Below are 19403 nucleotides of genomic sequence, written 5' to 3' on the forward strand. Positions count from 1 at the left end.
AGAAGTGAGGCAGGGACAGATCCTACGAATATTATGCAGAATGTAACTGCAGGACAGGGTTGTGACTTCAATATGTTGAGAATGACAGACTCGTATCAATCGTAACTCCCAGACTCTTAGCGGAGAAGGTAGGTGAAATCAGTGAGTTGTCCAGTTTGATCAACAGATCGTGACAAGAGGACAGGCCAGCTGGGAGATAAAGAATCTCTGTTTTGGAGAGGTTGAGTTGGAGGTGGTGATCAGACATCCGTGAAGAGATGTCCGACAGGCAGGCAGCAATGCGTGCGGAGATGTCTGATGCACCAGGTGGAAAGGAGAGGAAGAACTGGGTATCATCAGCATAACAGTGGTATTTGAATCCATGGGAGGCTGCGACAGGGCCGAGGGAGGAGGTGTAGATTGAGAAGAGGACCTAGTACAGAGCCCTGAGGGACACCAGTTGAGAGAGGCAGAGAAGAACGAGAGCTCTGCCAGACCACTTGATAGGATCTGTCAGAGAGGTAGGACTCAAACCATCCGAGTGCCGCACCTTTGATCCCAAGCTGGTTAAGAGAGGAGAGTAGATTCCAGTGATTTATAGTGTTGAATGCCGCAGACAGATCAAGGAGGATGAGGACCGAGGAGAGGAAGGCAGCTAGCAGCTTGGAGTGTCAGATACCACCAGAAGGGTGGTCTCAGTAGAGTGACCAACTTTGAAACCAGACTGATATCCATCAAGGAGATGGTTCCGGGTGAAGAAATCGGACAGTTGATCACAGGCTGCCTGCTCAAGGGTTTTGGACAGGAAGGAGAGGAGAGAGACCGGTCTGTAATTTTCAACTAGATTGCAGTCTAGGGAGGATTTTTTTTTTTTTTTTTTTTTTTTTTTTAAACAGAGGTGAAATTAGAGCAGTTTTGAAGGCAGCTGGGAACAGCCAGTGGAGAATGAGGAGGAGAGTTGCAGGGAAATGTTCTGAAGGAGTGGTGACAGGATCGGATCAAGCGAGCAGATGGTGGCTCTGCGAGATACCAGGAGGTCAGCGACTTCAGAGTCGGAGAGCGGCTTGAAGTTGGAGAGGATAGCTTTACAGGGAGGTCCAGCACAAACCATGCAGGTTGATAGTGAGAATTTAATCAGGGATCGCTTTGACCGTGTATCTGTAAAACAAAACCAAGTCTTCAGCAGCGAGAGAAGAGGGAGGAGGAGGTGGTGGGGGGCACAGAAGAATGCATCAGACAAACTCTGAACATGCGAATATCCAAACTGGGCTTTTGTCAAAAGGACTAAAAGAAAACCCAAAACAGAGAGAGGACAACAACAACAACAACAACAACAACAACACCACACAACCATTGTCAACCCTTACATGGCTGGAGTATCAGAAAAACTTAGGAGAACTTTCAATAAACATCATGTTCCTGTGCACTTCAAGCCCAGCAACATTCAGAGGCAGAAACTTATTTACCCCAAAGACAAAACACTTAGGCAAAAGTAGAGTAATGTAGTTTATGCAGTTCAGTGCGGTGAGGAATGCACAGACTTGTACATTGGGGAAACAAAACAACCCCTTCATAAACACATAGCTCAACACAGGAGAGCCAGTTCTTCAGGTCAGGACTCAGCAGTCCACCCACACCTGAAGGACAAGAGATACTCTTCTGAGGACAACATCATACACATTTTAGCCAGAGAAGACAGATGCTTTGAAAGAGGAGTAAAGGAAGCCATCTATATAAAACTGGAAAACCCTTTCTGAACAGGGAAGGTGGCCTGAGGCACCACTCATCAACCACATACAACACAGTCTTAGCATCTGTCCCTAAAAGTTTCACACACATTCATACCTTGAGTCTGGAGTTTCTGGCCATTAATAGGTTGTTAGAGTACCACTAATTGGGGGGGACAGGACACCACCCAGGCTAATCTGAGCAACATCCTCTAATTGCAGGTGAGTATTGTATTGTTAACAGACCCTAGTCATGTGAGTTTCAACTGGGTACCACCCACAGCTGTTCCAAATTAAAAACCTAAATGCCCCACCAGTCATTTAGAACGGAAGAAAGCACTTGGATGAGTGGTGAAACACTTTCAGGAAAACTCAAGTAAGTCCAGGTGTGTCATGGTTTTGCTCTAAAGGAGGATGGATTCAAGCACAGAGTTCTTCTGTAGTTGTTTATTAAAGCTGATAATCATAATCCAAAAGAGAAGTTGAGGGACAGGTAAAGGTCAGGTGATTGGGGAACAGAGTACAAGAGACAAGGCAAGAAGCATGGTTAGAATATACACATGTGTAGCCCACCCACTCGATTCTGATGTTTTTTTCTCTAGCATGGGAGGTGAATCGGTGGTGTCTACAGCACAACTTTGGGATGCGTGTACTGTCGCCCCCCCCCAACTTCGGGGTATGGCTCTTGCTAGGGTGAGGAGAGGCCCAGTTAGCGTAGTACAGCTATACTGTTATATTACAGTCGTATAAACCTCCCATACTTCACACACAGCAACCCAGCCCCGCCTTCCTTTGCCGTAAAAAAGAACATTCACACCTACACAGGGACGGTTACAACATTCAGGTGAAATAAGCCCAACAAACATTTAATATAAAACGTCCACACAAATAATTCACACCACCAAAACGAACACGTTTTTTTCCCCTCTTATACGACTCAGTCTCTGGTGCCGGCGTCGTCTCGTTGGCGCGCTTTAGTCTGGAGCTCCTTATCCACCACCGAGGGAGATTCCCGCCGTTACTCACGGTTTTCGTGCAGGGCAGGAAACCGACGCGACCTGTCCTCACAGCCACTCTCTCTCCAGTGAGGATGGCGGGACGATGATGGCGAGTCCTGGCGACCTTCTCTCCGGGGCCAGTCGCGCTGGCCAAACCCTAATCCTCCACTCCCCAATCCTCGCGGGCTGGTTGTCGCTCGCGCCGGTCTTTTTTTTTTCACAAAACCCCCTTCGCGCGAGAACGAACCCAAAACTGCTCGTTCTCCTCGCCCGGTCTCCCCCAAAAAAAAACAACTCCCCTTTTTCCCCCGGAACATCCCGCCCCCAAACATCCAACTACACGAGAACAAGTTGCGTAGGGGCTACACTCTTCCCCCACCAAAATTTGTCATGTCCTCATGACAAGCAACCCACATCACGTCCCATCCTTTCAACATCATATTAGAACAGAATATATACATTCCCTTCAACCTATCCACTTGTACAAAGTGCTGGTGTATCTCCGGATAGGAGGTGAAGAGAAACTAGTGAAACCTTCCCCAACCTTAACTGAAATAGCTCTATGTGTGCTAACAGCTACTGTAGTGGGGCTCCCCAGCTTATCATAGGTGAGTCGGGTAGGGGCCCTTCTCAGTCGCTGAGGCCGCGCAGACCCCGCCGAGTTCTCTGCGACATTATCCCGTCCCTCACTCACTTCTTCTGCTGTGGTATGCCATCGGAGGCAGCTATCGAGGCAGAAAACAGCCGGGCAACCTCCGTCTTTAGCCCTCTGAACTCTTCCCTGAGCCGTTCTATTTCCTGACCATTCCCCGCTACCACAGGTACTGCAACATTTTCAGGCTGCACTGGTACGGGGGAGGGTGTAGCGCACCCCACACACCTAACCATTGCTGGAAGAGCAGCGTTCCCCACACTTTGCCTTGCCAGGATCATTTCCTCTTCTTCTCGGACATCACGGAGCAACTCTGTGAAACTTGGAGGAGGTTTAAGCTTATACATCGTTCGGATGCGCATGGCAACAAGATCATGGGACAGAGCTCCTCGTGCAACCTGCTCAATGCGAATTTGGTCCAGGTCGGCCACCTCAGCCCCACCTTTACGATGAACTGCATGCAACAGTTTGTCTAGACGGAACAAGTATGCTGATAGTTTCTCACCTTCCTGCTGGAATGTACCACGGAACCTTACCATGAGATCAGCCGCACTGTCTGTGGTCCCAAAAGCTGCCTCCAGGGCTTTGAGGTAATCATCGGCAGTGACAGAGGGGTTACTAACCCTTAAGCACCGGACAATGTCTGCTGCTGGCCCTTTGAGACTCTCAGCTATCCTCTGCTTCTTGACAATATCTGAACACTGCCATTCATCCAACATGTGAGTGGTCTGCTCAGCCCAGGCATCATACTCTTCCTCTCCCGGTGGAGTTGGTTTCACACCGGAGAACAAGCGAAGTTTACGATAGCCGAGTCCGTCCATAGGCGTGGCTTGGCATTTCTCCACAAGTGAAGAGATGGCATCCACGAGTTTGGTGTTCAAGTCTGGAGCGACAGGTGGCGCTGGAGTAGGCCCAAACCAGCCTGAGACATCAGCTAGAGTCTTCCCTTCACTTGCTAGGAATGACAGGAATTTTGCCTGGAAACTGCCTCTTTCACCAAGTATTGGACATTCTCGGGTCTCGCTGACATTAACCACCCAGGGCCCCGACTCACCTCCAAAGGCTAACTGTTCAGGTATGGTAGCCTTAGTCATATCATTTGTGGTTTCAACTAACACAAGTTGGTTGTCTCCAGCCGGTTCTAAACACCGTCCCCTTACCTTACAATGACCAAATACTCCCACCCCATCCAGCACCTTGTACACAGTCTCATCAGTAATGTCAACAGAAACCCCACTAAGCACAACAGCTTTTCTTATATCAATACCCTTGTCGTTACACCATTGGACTATCTGCTTTGACTCCATGTTACAACAACTTTCCAGACATCAAACCACAAATCATATCAAAGAGACATCAAATCATACAAAAATATACTCACAATTACAGAAAACAGTAATCAGATCCCGGACGAGCCCCCAAGTGTAGCCCACCCACTCGATTCTGATGTTTTTTTCTCTAGCATGGGAGGTGAATCGGTGGTGTCTACAGCACAACTTTGGGATGCGTGTACTGTCGCCCCCCCCCCAACTTCGGGGTATGGCTCTTGCTAGGGTGAGGAGAGGCCCAGTTAGCGTAGTACAGCTACTGTTATATTACAGTCGTATAAACCTCCCATACTTCACACACAGCAACCCAGCCCCGCCTTCCTTTGCCGTAAAAAAGAACATTCACACCTACACAGGGACGGTTACAACATTCAGGTGAAATAAGCCCAACAAACATTTAATATAAAACGTCCACACAAATAATTCACACCACCAAAACGAACACGTTTTTTTCCCCTCTTATACGACTCAGTCTCTGGTGCCGGCGTCGTCTCGTTGGCGCGCTTTAGTCTGGAGCTCCTTATCCACCACCGAGGGAGATTCCCGCCGTTACTCACGGTTTTCGTGCAGGGCAGGAAACCGACGCGACCTGTCCTCACAGCCACTCTCTCTCCAGTGAGGATGGCGGGACGATGATGGCGAGTCCTGGCGACCTTCTCTCCGGGGCCAGTCGCGCTGGCCAAACCCTAATCCTCCACTCCCCAATCCTCGCGGGCTGGTTGTCGCTCGCGCCGGTCTTTTTTTTTTCACAAAACCCCCTTCGCGCGAGAACGAACCCAAAACTGCTCGTTCTCCTCGCCCGGTCTCCCCCAAAAAAAAACAACTCCCCTTTTTCCCCCGGAACATCCCGCCCCCAAACATCCAACTACACGAGAACAAGTTGCGTAGGGGCTACACATGCAATGGTCGAAGTAGGAAGGCGTAACAGGTAACACTATCACTAAGGAAAGAGAGGTTGCTGAACAAGGTTCCGCTGTCAGGTCTTCGCAGTGTTCCTTTTTATCCCTGTTCCCATGAGGGAACAGCAGGTGTTGCCGATGCGCTGGTTGATGGAGACGTGACAAGTTTCCTTTGTTTTAGCTTTGTTTTTAGATATACCATGATCTGGATAACTGAGAATCTTCTAACATTTGACTAGTTAGACCACCACATTACATTGATATCTAATAGCATAGCATCTAACGGTTTCAGGATCCTGACTCAGCATCCACTTATGGTTAGCTTAACTATGATTTTCCTTCTGATATCAGCTGTACCATACAAGGTCGGTGGTTGATCCAACATTGTTATAGTGTCCCTGGACTATAACACTAAAGGTTATAAGGGAGTGGAAGGTTCATTGTGCATGTTTTTTCTTGTATGCTATCAATCTCAAGGTGACAGTAACTTTTTGTTGATATTGTTACCAGCTGTGAAGCTGTGTTGCCAGTTGTTTTGCAGTTAGTGTCAATGTAGGTCTTTTAGCCATCCACAATTCCCACATGTGCTTCATCTAGCCTCTCTCGTTTGGCTTGATGTTACAGTAGCACTTCATTAATTCCAGATTTTCTGCTCTAGTCCATAAGTGGTTTTTATTCTATTACATATATACTGATCGGCAACAACATTAAAACCACTGACAGGTGAAGTGAATAATATGATTATCTCATTACAATGGCTTTTGTCAAAGGGTGGGATATAACAGGTAGCAAGTGAAGTGAATTCTTCAATTTGATGTATTGGAAGCAAAAAAAAAATGGGCAAGCATAAGGATCTGAGCGAACAAGGGCCATATCGTGATGGCTAGATGACTGGGTCAGAGCATCTCCAAAATGACAGGTCTTGTGGGGTGTTCCCAGTGTAGCCCTGTAGCGCTACTAGGTTGCGTGTTTAATTTTGAAGGTTTGACTAAAGCTTCATTAATTGGAGTCCTAGTTGGTCGAAGCCCTACCACCATACGTTGGGACAGGCGCAAACTACACGTTGTGCTAGTTTTGCACGCACTGTGAGTTGATTGGGGGGTTCAGTTTGGTGCCGAACCAATGAGAGAACAGGGGGGATGGAACGAATGGGAAAAGTTTCGAGACTTTTCTAGAAGGGTCGAGAAAGGGGGGAGCGTGCGGAGGAGAGTGCGAGACGGGTGTGTTCGAAAGAGCCCTCCAGAGTGTCAGGAGGCGATATTTTTCTGGTTGCTGGATGAGTAACCAGAGAGAAAATATCGCTTCTCTGCAGTTGGATTGTGTTGGCGAGTTTAGTTTCTGTGGTGTCCTCGTGGTCCGACGAGACAGTTAAGACGACAAGCTTTCAGGCTCAGCCCGCGTCTCGTCGAACTGCTACGCCGGTGTGACGGAGGAGGACGGAGGAGAACCCGATAGCGCTTCGTGCTACCGGTAACGCGCGAAGTTCCTCGGGCATCGCTGGAGTTTTCACCCGCCCCGAACGCGAGTGGACGGGGATAAGGTAAACTGCGGGTTTTTTTTTTTCTATTTTGCTCGCAAGAGTGAAGCGACCCATAATTCGGGTCTCAACGCACACGAGCTGCGTCCAGGCCTGCAACGAGGGGTTTTTACGTGTGTTAAATACTCCGGAGTATTTAAAAAGTGTGTAGCACCAGGTTATTCGTGCTTGTTGTAAGATATTGTGTGTACGTGTGTTTTCTGTTCGGTTGTTTTATGTTTGTATTTGTTTTGAGGGGATTTCCAATGGGGTTAATAACAGTTTGAATATTTCTATGGGGGTTCGTTTGGAGAATTTATTAAATTTGTTGTTGGAATACCTGAGTTTGGGTTTTCTATTGGAATAGAACCCAGGGCACCACCCTCATAATTAGGCGAAATGGAGGGTGGCGCTACACCAGTATGCAGTGGTTAGTACCTACCAAAAGTGTCCAAGGAAGGACAACCAGTGACACTGGCAGTGAACCGGCAACAGTCATGGATGCCCAAGGCTCACTGATGCGCGTGGGATGCGAAAGCTAGCCCATCTGGTCTGATCCCACAGAAGAGCTAGTGTAGCACAAATTGCTGAAAACTTTAATGTTGGCCATGATAGAAAGGTGTCACAACACACAGTGCATCACAGCTTGGTGTGTATGGAGCTGTACAGCTGCAGACTGGTCAGAGTGCCTATGCTGACTGTCCACTGCCAAGACCACCTACAATGGGCACATGAAAATCAGGACTGGATGATGGCGCAATGGAAGAAGGTGGCCTGGTCTGATTAGTCATGTTTTCTTTTAGATAAAATAAAGTTAAATAAGAATGTTGTAAATTAGATCGTACATGGCATTCAGCTGAACTGAACATTTATTATGTAGCCAGGTCCGATTGTCTAAAAAAAAAAAAAAAAAAAACATAAAAACACTTTTTCATGCCACATCCAAATACTACACAAAGGTAACTGATGAAAATCAGAAAAAAAAACCCTTGTTTTTGTTTAATATAGTCACTTAACTGCTAAACACAAAGATAAACAATCCATTTCTGCTTCCATTACTAATAATGAAATTATATAGTTTTTCAATAATAAATGAGAGAATATCTGATCTATAGTACCGTCTACTTCAGTCTAGGCAGTGGAAGCGCACACACCATTTGAACTGCTTGTCCCATACGGGGGTCGCGGGGAGCCGGAGCCTAACCCCTCAACACAGGGTGTAAGGCTGGAGGGGGAGGAGACACACCCAGGACGGGACGCCAGTCCGTCGCAAGGCACCCCAAGTGGGACTTGAACCCCAGACCCACCAGGGAGCAGAGCCCGGTCCAACCCACTGCGTCACCGCCCCCCAGCAACGTAAGTACTTATGACAATAATATTAGTGTCTGTTCGCACCATTTCAATAGCTTTGATGTAAGAACTGCAGAGGAAATTATCTTGCTAATTTGTTCAATGAAAGGTACTACCTGTCTGCTAGACCCAATCCCCACTAAATTTCTGAAAGCCACAATTTCCATGCTTGCAGAACCTATTGTTAATACATCGTTACTGAATGGCTGTGTTGTGAAAGCTTTTAAAGGTGCTATTATTAGGCCCCTACTAAAGAAAAGAGATCTGGACTGTAATTGTCATGACGACAGACTGACTGGAGACACAGGTTAGTAGTGGACCCAATTGCGGGTTGGTTTTATTCTTTTCTCAAGGTTCAAAAGGCAGGGCACGATCACGGTCAGGGACAGGTGAAGGTGTTTCAAGTGTAGACGGCTCAACACGGGCAAGGCAAAACTCAGTAGTTGTAGAAGACAGGCGAGGGTCGAAAATCAGGAACACTAGAACCAAACAGGATGCGACAAGCAGAACAAAGCAGCTGATACTGCAAGAATCTGCACCATGACGTATTCATGGAGCTCCCTTTATCCAGGGTTTCGTCAATTGGCCACAGGCGTTGCTGCTCTGCTTGTTCCCGGAGGTGTGACAGTAATAACCCAAGTAATTCTAGACCCATCTCCCAAATTTTATCCAAAATTTTAAAAAAAATTATTGCTTCCCAAATTGTAAAATATTTTAATCATCAGAATATATTTGAAAAATTTCAGTATGGTTTCAGAACTGGTCACAGCACTGAAACAGCACTCACATGTGTTGTTCATGATATTCTCAACTCTTCTGATGCTGGTCAGATCTCTGTTCTTATGTTTCTGGACTTGAGTGCTGCATTTGATACTGTAGACCATAGTATCCTACTGAGCAGACTTGGAAAGCTGGTTGGACTAAGAGGTAAGGTTCAGTATGGTGTGCCATAGGGCTCTGTATTGGGACCATCACTGTTTCTCACCCTATATGTTACCACTGGGTGACATTATTCACAAACACAATGTGAATTTCCATTCGAATGTCAATGATAATCAGCTATATGTATCGTTCAAACCTGATGATCCATCACATGTGGTGTCTTTAGTTAATTGTTTTACCAGTATAAAATTATGGCTGAGTAAATTTTTTTATCTCTAAATGCCAGTAAAACAGAAGTACTTGTGGTGGGTGGTGATGCCAGAACTCTTGACATAATCAATCTTTACATCAAATGGTATTATCTATAAAAGTACTTTTATGGTAACCATTAGTCGACTGTTCTTTGTTTGTATCTGTTTTTCTTGCGTTATGCCTGTGTTAAAGCGTTCTGTGTCACTACATGAGAAGAGCGCTCTATAAAAATAAATTAAATTTAATTGAACAAAGACACAAAGAAGTCTGTAGTTAACTGTCTATCGTAATACAACGCATTTTATAGAGCTATAAGGATGCCTAGTGGCCACGGAGGAAAGGAACAAAAACTCCAACTGAAAGTCAACGGAGAAAAAAACCCCCGGGGGTCCAATTGCCACACACACCACCTCGTGTGAGGTGAGATATGCATATTCACTCTGTATTTTACCATATCACCCTCTTCGTCCATGTTTGGATGTTACATGTCCATGTTATGAACGGACATGAAAGCATGATAAAGACATATATATTTTTCTAAAATTTTGATCATGGTGGGGTGCAGTGGGTGCGTTGGGTTCAGCCAGTGTGTGCTGGTAACACTACATAGTATCCATTGTAAGTCGCTTTGGAGAAAAGTGTCTGCTAAGTGAATTAATGTAAATGTGTGGTGGGTCAGGAGTTCGAGCCTTGCTTGGGGTGCCTTGCAATGGACTGTTGTCCCGTGCTGGGTGTGTCCCCTCCCCTTTTGGCCTTTCACCCTCCATTGCTGGATAAAGCTCTGCCGTGCTGCAATCCTGTTAGTAGTTGTTGATGAGGGATGTTGATCATGTTTTCTGTTTTTAGGAGGGTTCTTTCTTAATAGTATTGTACATACACACACACTGTCTGAACCACTTGTCTCATGCGGGGAGCCAGAGCCTAACTCGGCAACACAGGGCATAAGGTTGGAGGGGGAGGGGACACACCCAGGACGGGATGCCAGTCTGTCGCAAGGCACCCCAAGTGGGACTTGGTCCCCAAACCCACTGGAGAGCAGGACCCAGTCCAACCCACTGCACCACCGCACCCCCCTCGATAGTATTCTAAGTATTATATATACTTAGGTATCAAAATGTTTATGGATGAACAAATTCCCTTGTGTCCTCTGTGCTCCCCTACTTCTGTCACAAACAGAGGACAGGGAGAGCCAAGAGGTAGGACCCAAACGTGGTTTCAATTAGAAGTGGTGATTTCACTGTGCACAGCAAATCTGAAATCCAGATCGAAGAGCTAAGCAAAGGTCAAAGCCAAGTGCGCAAACGTCATCCGTGATGCAAATCCGAAATCAAAGTCGCAAAAGCAGTGGAGGTGGCTGTCTCAGTGAGCTTCTACTACTGGAGTGTACGATTTTGCTCCCTTTAAACTTGTCTTTAACTTGCAAATATAAAACAGTGCTAGACTCTGGCCAGTGTATTGCACTGTCTTGTATTTGCACTTGTCTGTTAGAACATACAGTGCAGTGTATTACTATGTGGCACAGAGGTCCAAAAAGAAACAAAATTTTGTTCTCCTCTATGTGCAACCCATTTTCATTGGTGGAATGATAACAGAGCTGACTTTAAACTTTCTGCAGGTATGCAAGTCTTCTTTGCTGGGACATGGTCTAGTCAAAGACAACTGCTTATTATGGTCAGTTTATTGAGTTTGACTAGGAACTTTTAAGCAGATGACAAGATTATAACTGAGTACAAACTGGATAGACCCATAGGAGACTTTTTTTATCTGAAGTGTAGGTTTTAAAAAAAAAAAAACTTTTTTTTTTTTTTTTTTTTTCTGAAATGCAAAACATTTGAAAACATTGACAGTTTCAGTGACAAAAAGAAATCTATTTACATGTTAAATTGTAAAATGAGGCTTCAGTTCAGCAAAGGTTAATTTAATTTACTAAAACTGAGTTGCATGGTTTAAGAAGTATTCATATTTTTACATCTGTTAACAATACAACATAACAAACATCTATCTGAAAAATCAGACTATTAGACATCTTTTATGTTCTTGTGAGTGAAGAGCTTAAAATCTGGCTCTTAATTTTTACGATTTTGTTTTCCTTGCAGTTTTACTTTTTTAATTGCCTCTCCTGTTGTCGGAAACAAATGGATAGCATTATGCCTTTTAAGACTGATGACAGATCACAGTGATGATGTAATTCATTAATACCGAGGGTAGGTAATCTGTTACTTCAAAGGGCATGTCTGCATACATAAATTTACTTGCATTAGGGAACTACACAAGCTGTCTCTTCAGCTTTCAACTGACCACCAGAGCTGTGCATAACAATACTGATAATACCATTTTAAATTAGCCATTGATCCAGTCTGAGATGGCTTCAGTATTTTTGTATAATAATGTCTGAGCAAAAAGTGTATCCATAAATTTTAATCTAAATACATAAAATACAATCCCTCACTTTTTGCCTTAAATGTATCAAGGTTTTTTTCCCTCACATACATCATACGATGTGCTTACAGTGCATTCAGATCCCTCCATCCATCCATCTTCTATCCCGCTTGTCCTAATAGGGTCACAGTGGCAGCAGGGAGAACAGAGAAACCCAGCCGCCCCTGTCCCTTGCAACTTCCTCTAGCTCAGCCTGGGGCATCCCCAGCCGTTCACAGGCCAACTGTGAGATATAATCCCTCCAGCAGGTCCTGGGCTGACCTCGGGGCCTCGTCCCAGTTGGCCGTGCCTGGTATACCCCCAAAGGGCACCTTATCAAATACCAAAACCACCTCAACTGGCTTCTTTCAGTGTGGAGGAGTAGCAACTCTACTCTGAGTTCCTCCCGGATGTCCGAACTCCTCACCCTGTCACGGAGAGTGAGTCCCAACACCCTGCGGACCACCCCCTCTCGAGGAGTTTGGTTCCAGAGCCAACACTGTGAGTGGAGGTGAGCCCAACTATAGCTAGTTGGTATTTTTTTTTCAACCTCTCACACCAATTCCGGTTATTTCTCCCACAGTGAGGTAACCTTCCACGTACCAAGAGCGTTTCTGTTGCGAGGGGCTGCGACGCCATGCGCCACCCTGCCCCCTCCTGCCGCCTGGTACACATTAAACCCTACCCCCACGTTGGACCTTGCAGGTGGTGGGCCCACCACGATGCCTTTTCGGGCTGGGTTATGTGGGCTGCCTGGCCACCAGCCGCTCGTCTGAGAACACTAACCCCAGGCCTGGTTCCAGGGGTAAACCCGGTGACCTATTCCGGGCAGGGTAAATGTTCTTTTGTTCCCATTTTCCATAGGGGTTTTTTGGATTGTGTTAGTCTGGATCTTCACTCCAGACCTGTTCTCCTTGGGAGACCCTACCAGGAGCATACTGCTCCCGACAACATAGCTCTGGAGATCCCTAGATCATGCAAGCCCTTCCGCTACACCAAGGCCCCGATTCAGCAAGGGATTCAGAGCCCTTCACTTTTTATTTAATTTATTTTTTTTTTTTTTTTTTGCAGCCTTATCCTAAAATCTTTTAAATTAATTTTTGCGCCTTACCAATCCATCCTCATTATCCCCAAATGATAAAGCATAAACAGGATTTTATAAATTTTTACGTTTTAAAAATTTTTTTATAAATTTTTATAAATTCAGCTTCACCAGCTGAGGAAGTCCAACCTGCCACAGGAGCTACTGCTGCAATTCTACTCCACAGTCATCCAGTCTGTCCTCTGCACCTCTATAACTGTCTGGTCCGGCTCAACTATGAAATCAGACATCAGAAGACTCCAGCAGATAGTTCGGACTGCTGGAAGAATCATCGACACATCCCCCCCAGCTCTCAGAGAACTGCACTCATCCAGTCAGTAAAAGGGCTAGCAAAATCATTCTAGACCCCTCGCATCCAGGCCACCCACTTCCTCTTTGAACCTTTGCCATCTAGCTGGCGCTACTGAGCACCAGGACAGCCAGGCACAAGAAAAGTTTCTTTCCTCAGGCCATCTACCTCATGAACAGCTAAATCCCCCCCCAGAGAGTAAACCAGTGCAATACACAACGCTATTTATATTTATAACTATTTATCACATCATATCTCTTACTCACACTCCCTTGTATTTGTATCTAGTGACTATTTTTGTATATTGGGTACTTTATATTTTTAAATATTTTTTTTATCCCTTATTCACATACTCTTCTCATCTGTCTTGTCACTGTCATTCTGTCTGTGCTGTGGAAGTTCCTGTCACCAAGACAAATTCCTTGTATGTGTGAACATACTTGGCAATAAAGCTCGTTCTGATTCTGAAAAATAAAAAAACTGAAATACCACATTGACATAAGTTTTCAGACCTTTTACTTGGTACTCAGTCGAAGCACCTTTAGCAGCGATTACAGCCTCCTTTCTTCTTAGTAAGACACAACAGCTTTGCACTCCCAGATTTGAGGATTTTTTTGCCATGCTTCTCTGTAGATCTTGTCAAGCTCTGTCAGGTGGGATGGGGACTGTCGGTGGACAGCTATTTTCAGGTCTCCAAAGAGATATTCAATTGGATTCAAGTCTGGGTTCTGTCCCTAAGTCACTCCTTTGTTGTCTTTGCTTTGTGCTTCTCGGCCTTTTGGCTAAGATCAAGTGCAGTACAGCGGTTTTGTCTTCGGGGCCGTAATAGGGCATTTCCACAGCACTTTCAACCCGCCCTTGGGTTGCACCAGGCGATGAAGCCATCGCAGACGTCGGCTGGGAGGTCGACGATGATGCAAGTGACAGACATGAAGATAAAGATGATGATTGCAGCAAGAACGAAGACAGTGATGGCCCTGGTGGAGAAGACGGCAGCAAGGACGGCGTGGATGAAGACGACCACTGTGGGGCAGGTGAGGCTGCCTCCTCCAGGGAAGCAGCATTATGCTGCTCTCCCTGAGGAGGTGTCAAGGGATCCCCACAAGAAGTAGAACCACCAGGGACGTTGGAGCCTCTCATCGAGGAAGTCACAACACCAACGCGGACTGGAGGAGGATTGGGGGTGGAGGTGGTGGCAGCGGAGAACCCGAACAGAGCCAACAATGGCGGAGACAGCAACTGCAGGGGAGGAAGCGACGAAGGCCTCACCTGGAGAAGAGGTGGCAAGACCTGCAAAGAGCCCTGCTGCCCCGGGAGGATCTTCAGAGGAGGAGGAGCAGTCTACTAGTAATATGGCTTCGAGGATTAAGCACACCACTCGCTTCAGGTGGCGAAACACGGAGGCAGCGGAGGGCTTCCCGGATCGTGTTGGATTCATCAGGGAAATCATCTTTAGAAAGTTGGGCCTGGCCGTTGTACAAGTTGTTTGCATTCAAAGGAATGGACCCCAGCAGTTTGTCGACATCACCGTTCTCGCTGATGAAACCTATCAGAAAGTGGTAGAAATCTGTAAGAAGGAGAAGAATGGGGGGTTGAAACAATATAAGATCGAGCAGCTTTGGTGGACGGACAGAAGGATAATCACCGTCCGTTTCTTCAACCCTTTGTGAGGCTCTGCTTGCTTTTCTCCAGCATCAGGTCAACCTCCTACCTGGCCACAGGGGTATCCAGGATAAGTTTGGGATATGGAATGGGTGCAGGCAGCTTCAGGTGCCCCTGCGTCACGACCCTGTGGTCCCCGACGGGCTCCATCATCCCCTGGCATATTTCAATATACAGAATAAGGCTCATCTCTTTTACCCCCCAGCAGCCCCCTTCTGCAGGCATTGCCAGGGTCAGGGGGATACAGCAGAAGTTTGTAAAAATATCAAATGTAGGAACTGCTTGGAGACTGGACATTTGGCCAGGGATTGCAAGGGCCCCTGCCGTTGCAATATTTGCAGCTGTGAAGACCATCTGGCCTGTCTCCGCCCGCAGTACAGGCCCTCGTATGCAGATGCCCTGTCTGGAACTGCGGTATCTGCGGAGGAGGGTCTTTAGGCATTAATATTGATGGACAATAAAATCGACATGGTGGAGACGGCAGTGGAAATGGCATCGGGGCCAGAGAAGCCCTTGGCGAAGCCAAAGAACTACTGGGAGCAAGCCCTGCCCCTACCCTGGTGGAGATCCTGAAGCGGAAAAAGAAAATTCAACACTGAAGAAAAAGTCTGGAAGGGAGGCTGTGGCATCAGAGGGGGGGGCTCTTGCGGACCGGGCCCCCTTCAGAAGAAGGCCGAGATCGTCCCTCCTCCCCGGAGGAGATGGATGCCGTGCGGGCCCTGCGCAGCTTCCCGTTGATGTCGCTGAGCCGACAGTTGTTGTACAAGGGAGGACGGGGGATGCCAAACTTGGAGGCATCTTCCAGACAACGTCTGTAACAGGGCAGCTGCGGCGGTGTCCTCTGAGGAGGAAGTTTTAATGGATTGAAAAAGGGCTGATTTTTTTAAATTTTATTTTAGTGTTTTACTGTTTTATTTTATTTTTAATTACGTACTCTAATGGCTGATTTTAACTTTTAACTTCAGGGGGCTGAAAAATAAAGTAAAACAAACTGCTGTGTTTAACCAGTTTGAGTCCTATGCCTTCAACCTGTGTTTTTTACAGTAAGTCCACCTCCCAGATTAGCAGGATGTGACTCTCTCTTCTCTCAAGAATGGAGGAAGGGTGAGTCCTATTGGAGCGTAGGTGGCGTCTACTCTACTGGCGTGGCAATACTTTTTAGGGACCGTGCCTTTAAGAAGGTAAGGCCCGTTATTGTTCATGCCAACTGAGTGTTGGGGGTGGATGTCACATGGAGAAGTTTACACATATGTGTTCTGTGCGTCTGCGCTCCGGTGGAGATCAAGTTCCGCATCGCTCTGTTTGACAAGTTGATTCCTCATTGTGTGACTGATAGACATCTAATAATAGGAGGAGACTTCAAAATTTTTTTGAGAGCAAAGACGATGCTAATATTTCAAAATATTAAAATATATTAAAATATAATGCAAGTATTTAAACATTTTATTAGTAGTTTTAACCTCAGTGACGGTTTTAGAAAATGCACCCCACCGATCCGGGCATTACCTGGCACAACAGCCACGGTGCCTGTAGTCATTTAGATTACAATTAGCATCACCCTCTATTTCTTTTAAGAAGTTTCTCTTGACTGCCTAGTGGCCTATGAACCACATGATGGTCGAGGCCACGATTTACATCTTGGCCCCGACCCATGTTCAGGGCTACTGCAAGATAAATATCGAAGTCCTCCAAGAAAAGGAGTACAGAGACCTTTTTTATGAGAATTTTTTGTTATGGCGGGATTCCATGGATTTTTACCCCTCGGTGGCGGATTGGTGGGAGGGGGTCAAAGCGAAGACTAAGAATCTCGCCATCAACTATTGTATCCAACATGCCACTTTGTGATATCAGCTCGCTCGAGGAGGAACTCGAGAGGATTTATTCTTGTCACAATAACGGAGGGACCATTGATTAGGACAGGGCCATGGAGATAAAGGCTACTTTGAGGCGGCTGCATGAGAGGCAGGCCAAAGCCTTTCTGTTTGGCACCAGAGTTAAGGAGGAAGAGGAGAACGAGAAGTATACCTCCAAATTTTTAATAAGGTGAAGGACTTGAAACATAAACGGTTTACTTCGCTGCGAACCAGCAGGGTGAGTTCTTAACCGACACCACCCAGATGTTGGAGGTTGCCGCTTGTTTTTATAGAAATCTTTTTAAAATTAAGGAAACGGACCCAGTAACGGAAAGGAGTTTAAGTAATTTGATGTCACGGGTTCCCGAGGATGCCCTAGGAGGTTTAGAGAGCCTCGTCAATTTGCTTGAGCTGTCGGAGGTGCTTAGTAAGATAATTGGTGCAAAGTTCCTGGCCTCAATGGTTTACCAGTGGAATTTTATTTCACATTTTGGGACGTCTTGGGGCTGGCTTTTTCACACGTTGTTGAGGTGCTGGGCAGGGGCATGCTTACTAAGAGCATGAGGACAGGGATGCTCTGCTTGTTGTAGAAGAAAGGTGATAAAGCCAATCTTGTGATGCTTTGCATCGACACAAAGATCATTGCGAAAGTCCTGAGCAAGTGCCTGAAGAAGGTAATGGCCAACCTGATACATCGTGACCAGATGTGTGGAGTACTCGGGCGTGTGTTCAGGAATTTGCACCTGGTCCGCGACACGATTGCTTGGGCGCAGGACCGAAAGGTTCCCCTCGCGCTAGTGGGTTTGGACCAGGAAAAGGCATTTGACCAAGTCGATCACTGCTTCCTATTTAACACCTTGAGCAGATTGGGCTTTGGCTCTAATTTCCTGAGGTGGGTGCATGTGCTCTATACCGAGATAGGTAGCCGAGTTACCATTAATGGCTCCCTCAGGGGGTGGGTGCCCCAGTAGAGTGGCATGAGGCAGGGTTGTCCTCTCTTCCCACTCCTTTATGTTCTTTATACTGAGCCACTGGCGGTTGCCATTTGCGCCCACCCAGGGATGATGGTCTGCTCCTGCCGCGGGGTGGCAGTGAGGCGGTGAAGCTGGCCCAGTACGTGGACGACACTACATTGTTCCTGTGCTTGGACCAGTCGCTCGGTCAGGCATTCGGCCTGGTTCGGGCATTCGGGTGTGCCTCAGGCTCAGCGCTAAACCTCGGCAAGTCTCTTGTCAAGTTCTTCGGCAGCTGAAAAAATAGGGAAGACTGCATCTGTGGTTTTTCCCAATGCGATGGTCCTCTTAGGGTGTTGCTGGTAAACTTTCTTACGGAATGCGCCGCCAGGGCTAATTGGAAAAAGTGTTTGACCAAAGCCAGACGGAAAATGGGCTTGTGGAGGACAAGGTCCCTCTCCTTAAAAGGGAAAACACTGGTGCTGAAGGTGGACATCTTCCCCACGTTGCTCTACCTTGTGCAGGTGTACCCCTTGCCCCGCATGATGCAGAAAGGCCTCATGAACGTTTTCAATCTCATCTCGGGGGCAGGTATGAATAGGTGAGGAGGGAGGTCAGAAAAAATCTCTTCCGCGGCTGATTGTTCTGCTTTGTTCTCTGGGTGCAGCCCTGTGTGATACAAATAAAGCGAGTTAGCATTAGCACTTGAGTCAGCTCTCCTGATCCCCGCACAGTGCAAGACAGAAGTATCCGCCACTTATGCGTACTCAGCGATGCTCGACCAGCTGAAGCATGCCACCTCTTCATATGGCACCCTGCTGGGTTTGCATGACCAGTCCCTGTGTCAGATTGAGGGGACTCTCCAAGAGGTGGTGCAAGCGTTCCGGTCCAGCAAGATCACACAATCCAGCGGGACCCCCTACCTCGCCAACCCGAATAAGTATGACGGAGCACCGGACTGCCAGGACTTCCTAATGCACTGCACGCTCTCGTTCACTAACTCTCCACGAACCTATCAAGGGGATGACGCCAAGATTGCCAACCTGATCTCCCTCCTCACAGGCTCCGCGCGGCACTGGGCCACAGCTGGGTGGAAGTCTCGCGTCCCCTCCACCTATGAAGCTTTCTAGAACCGCTTCGAGGTGGTGTTTGATCATCCACTCCCCACTCACGCTGTCAGCGATTGCTTGATGAAGATCTGGCAGGGCAGCCGCTCGGTGGCCGAATACTTTCTAGAATTCTGAGCTGAGGATTCAAGATACCATATAGCAACAATATCATTATTACTTGTTAACTGGCTTAGAATTGTTACTTAATCTAGAATGTCCAGGATGGGTGGACACCACTGGCCCTTGGACCTGCAGATGTTTTTTTTCTTTTTTTTTTTTTTTTTTCCTCCCTCAACTTTCATTTGGGAGTTTTTGTTCCTGTCTTCCGTAGCCATACTTATAGTTCTGTAAAAGTACTATGTTATGATAGTCATTAGTCAACTGTCTTCTTTGCTTCTTACCTGATGTTTTTCTTTTTTTTGCCTTATGCCTGT

Source organism: Scleropages formosus, chromosome 3 (genome assembly GCF_900964775.1).
Source record: "Scleropages formosus chromosome 3, fSclFor1.1, whole genome shotgun sequence".
Lineage (NCBI taxonomy): Eukaryota > Metazoa > Chordata > Actinopteri > Osteoglossiformes > Osteoglossidae > Scleropages > Scleropages formosus.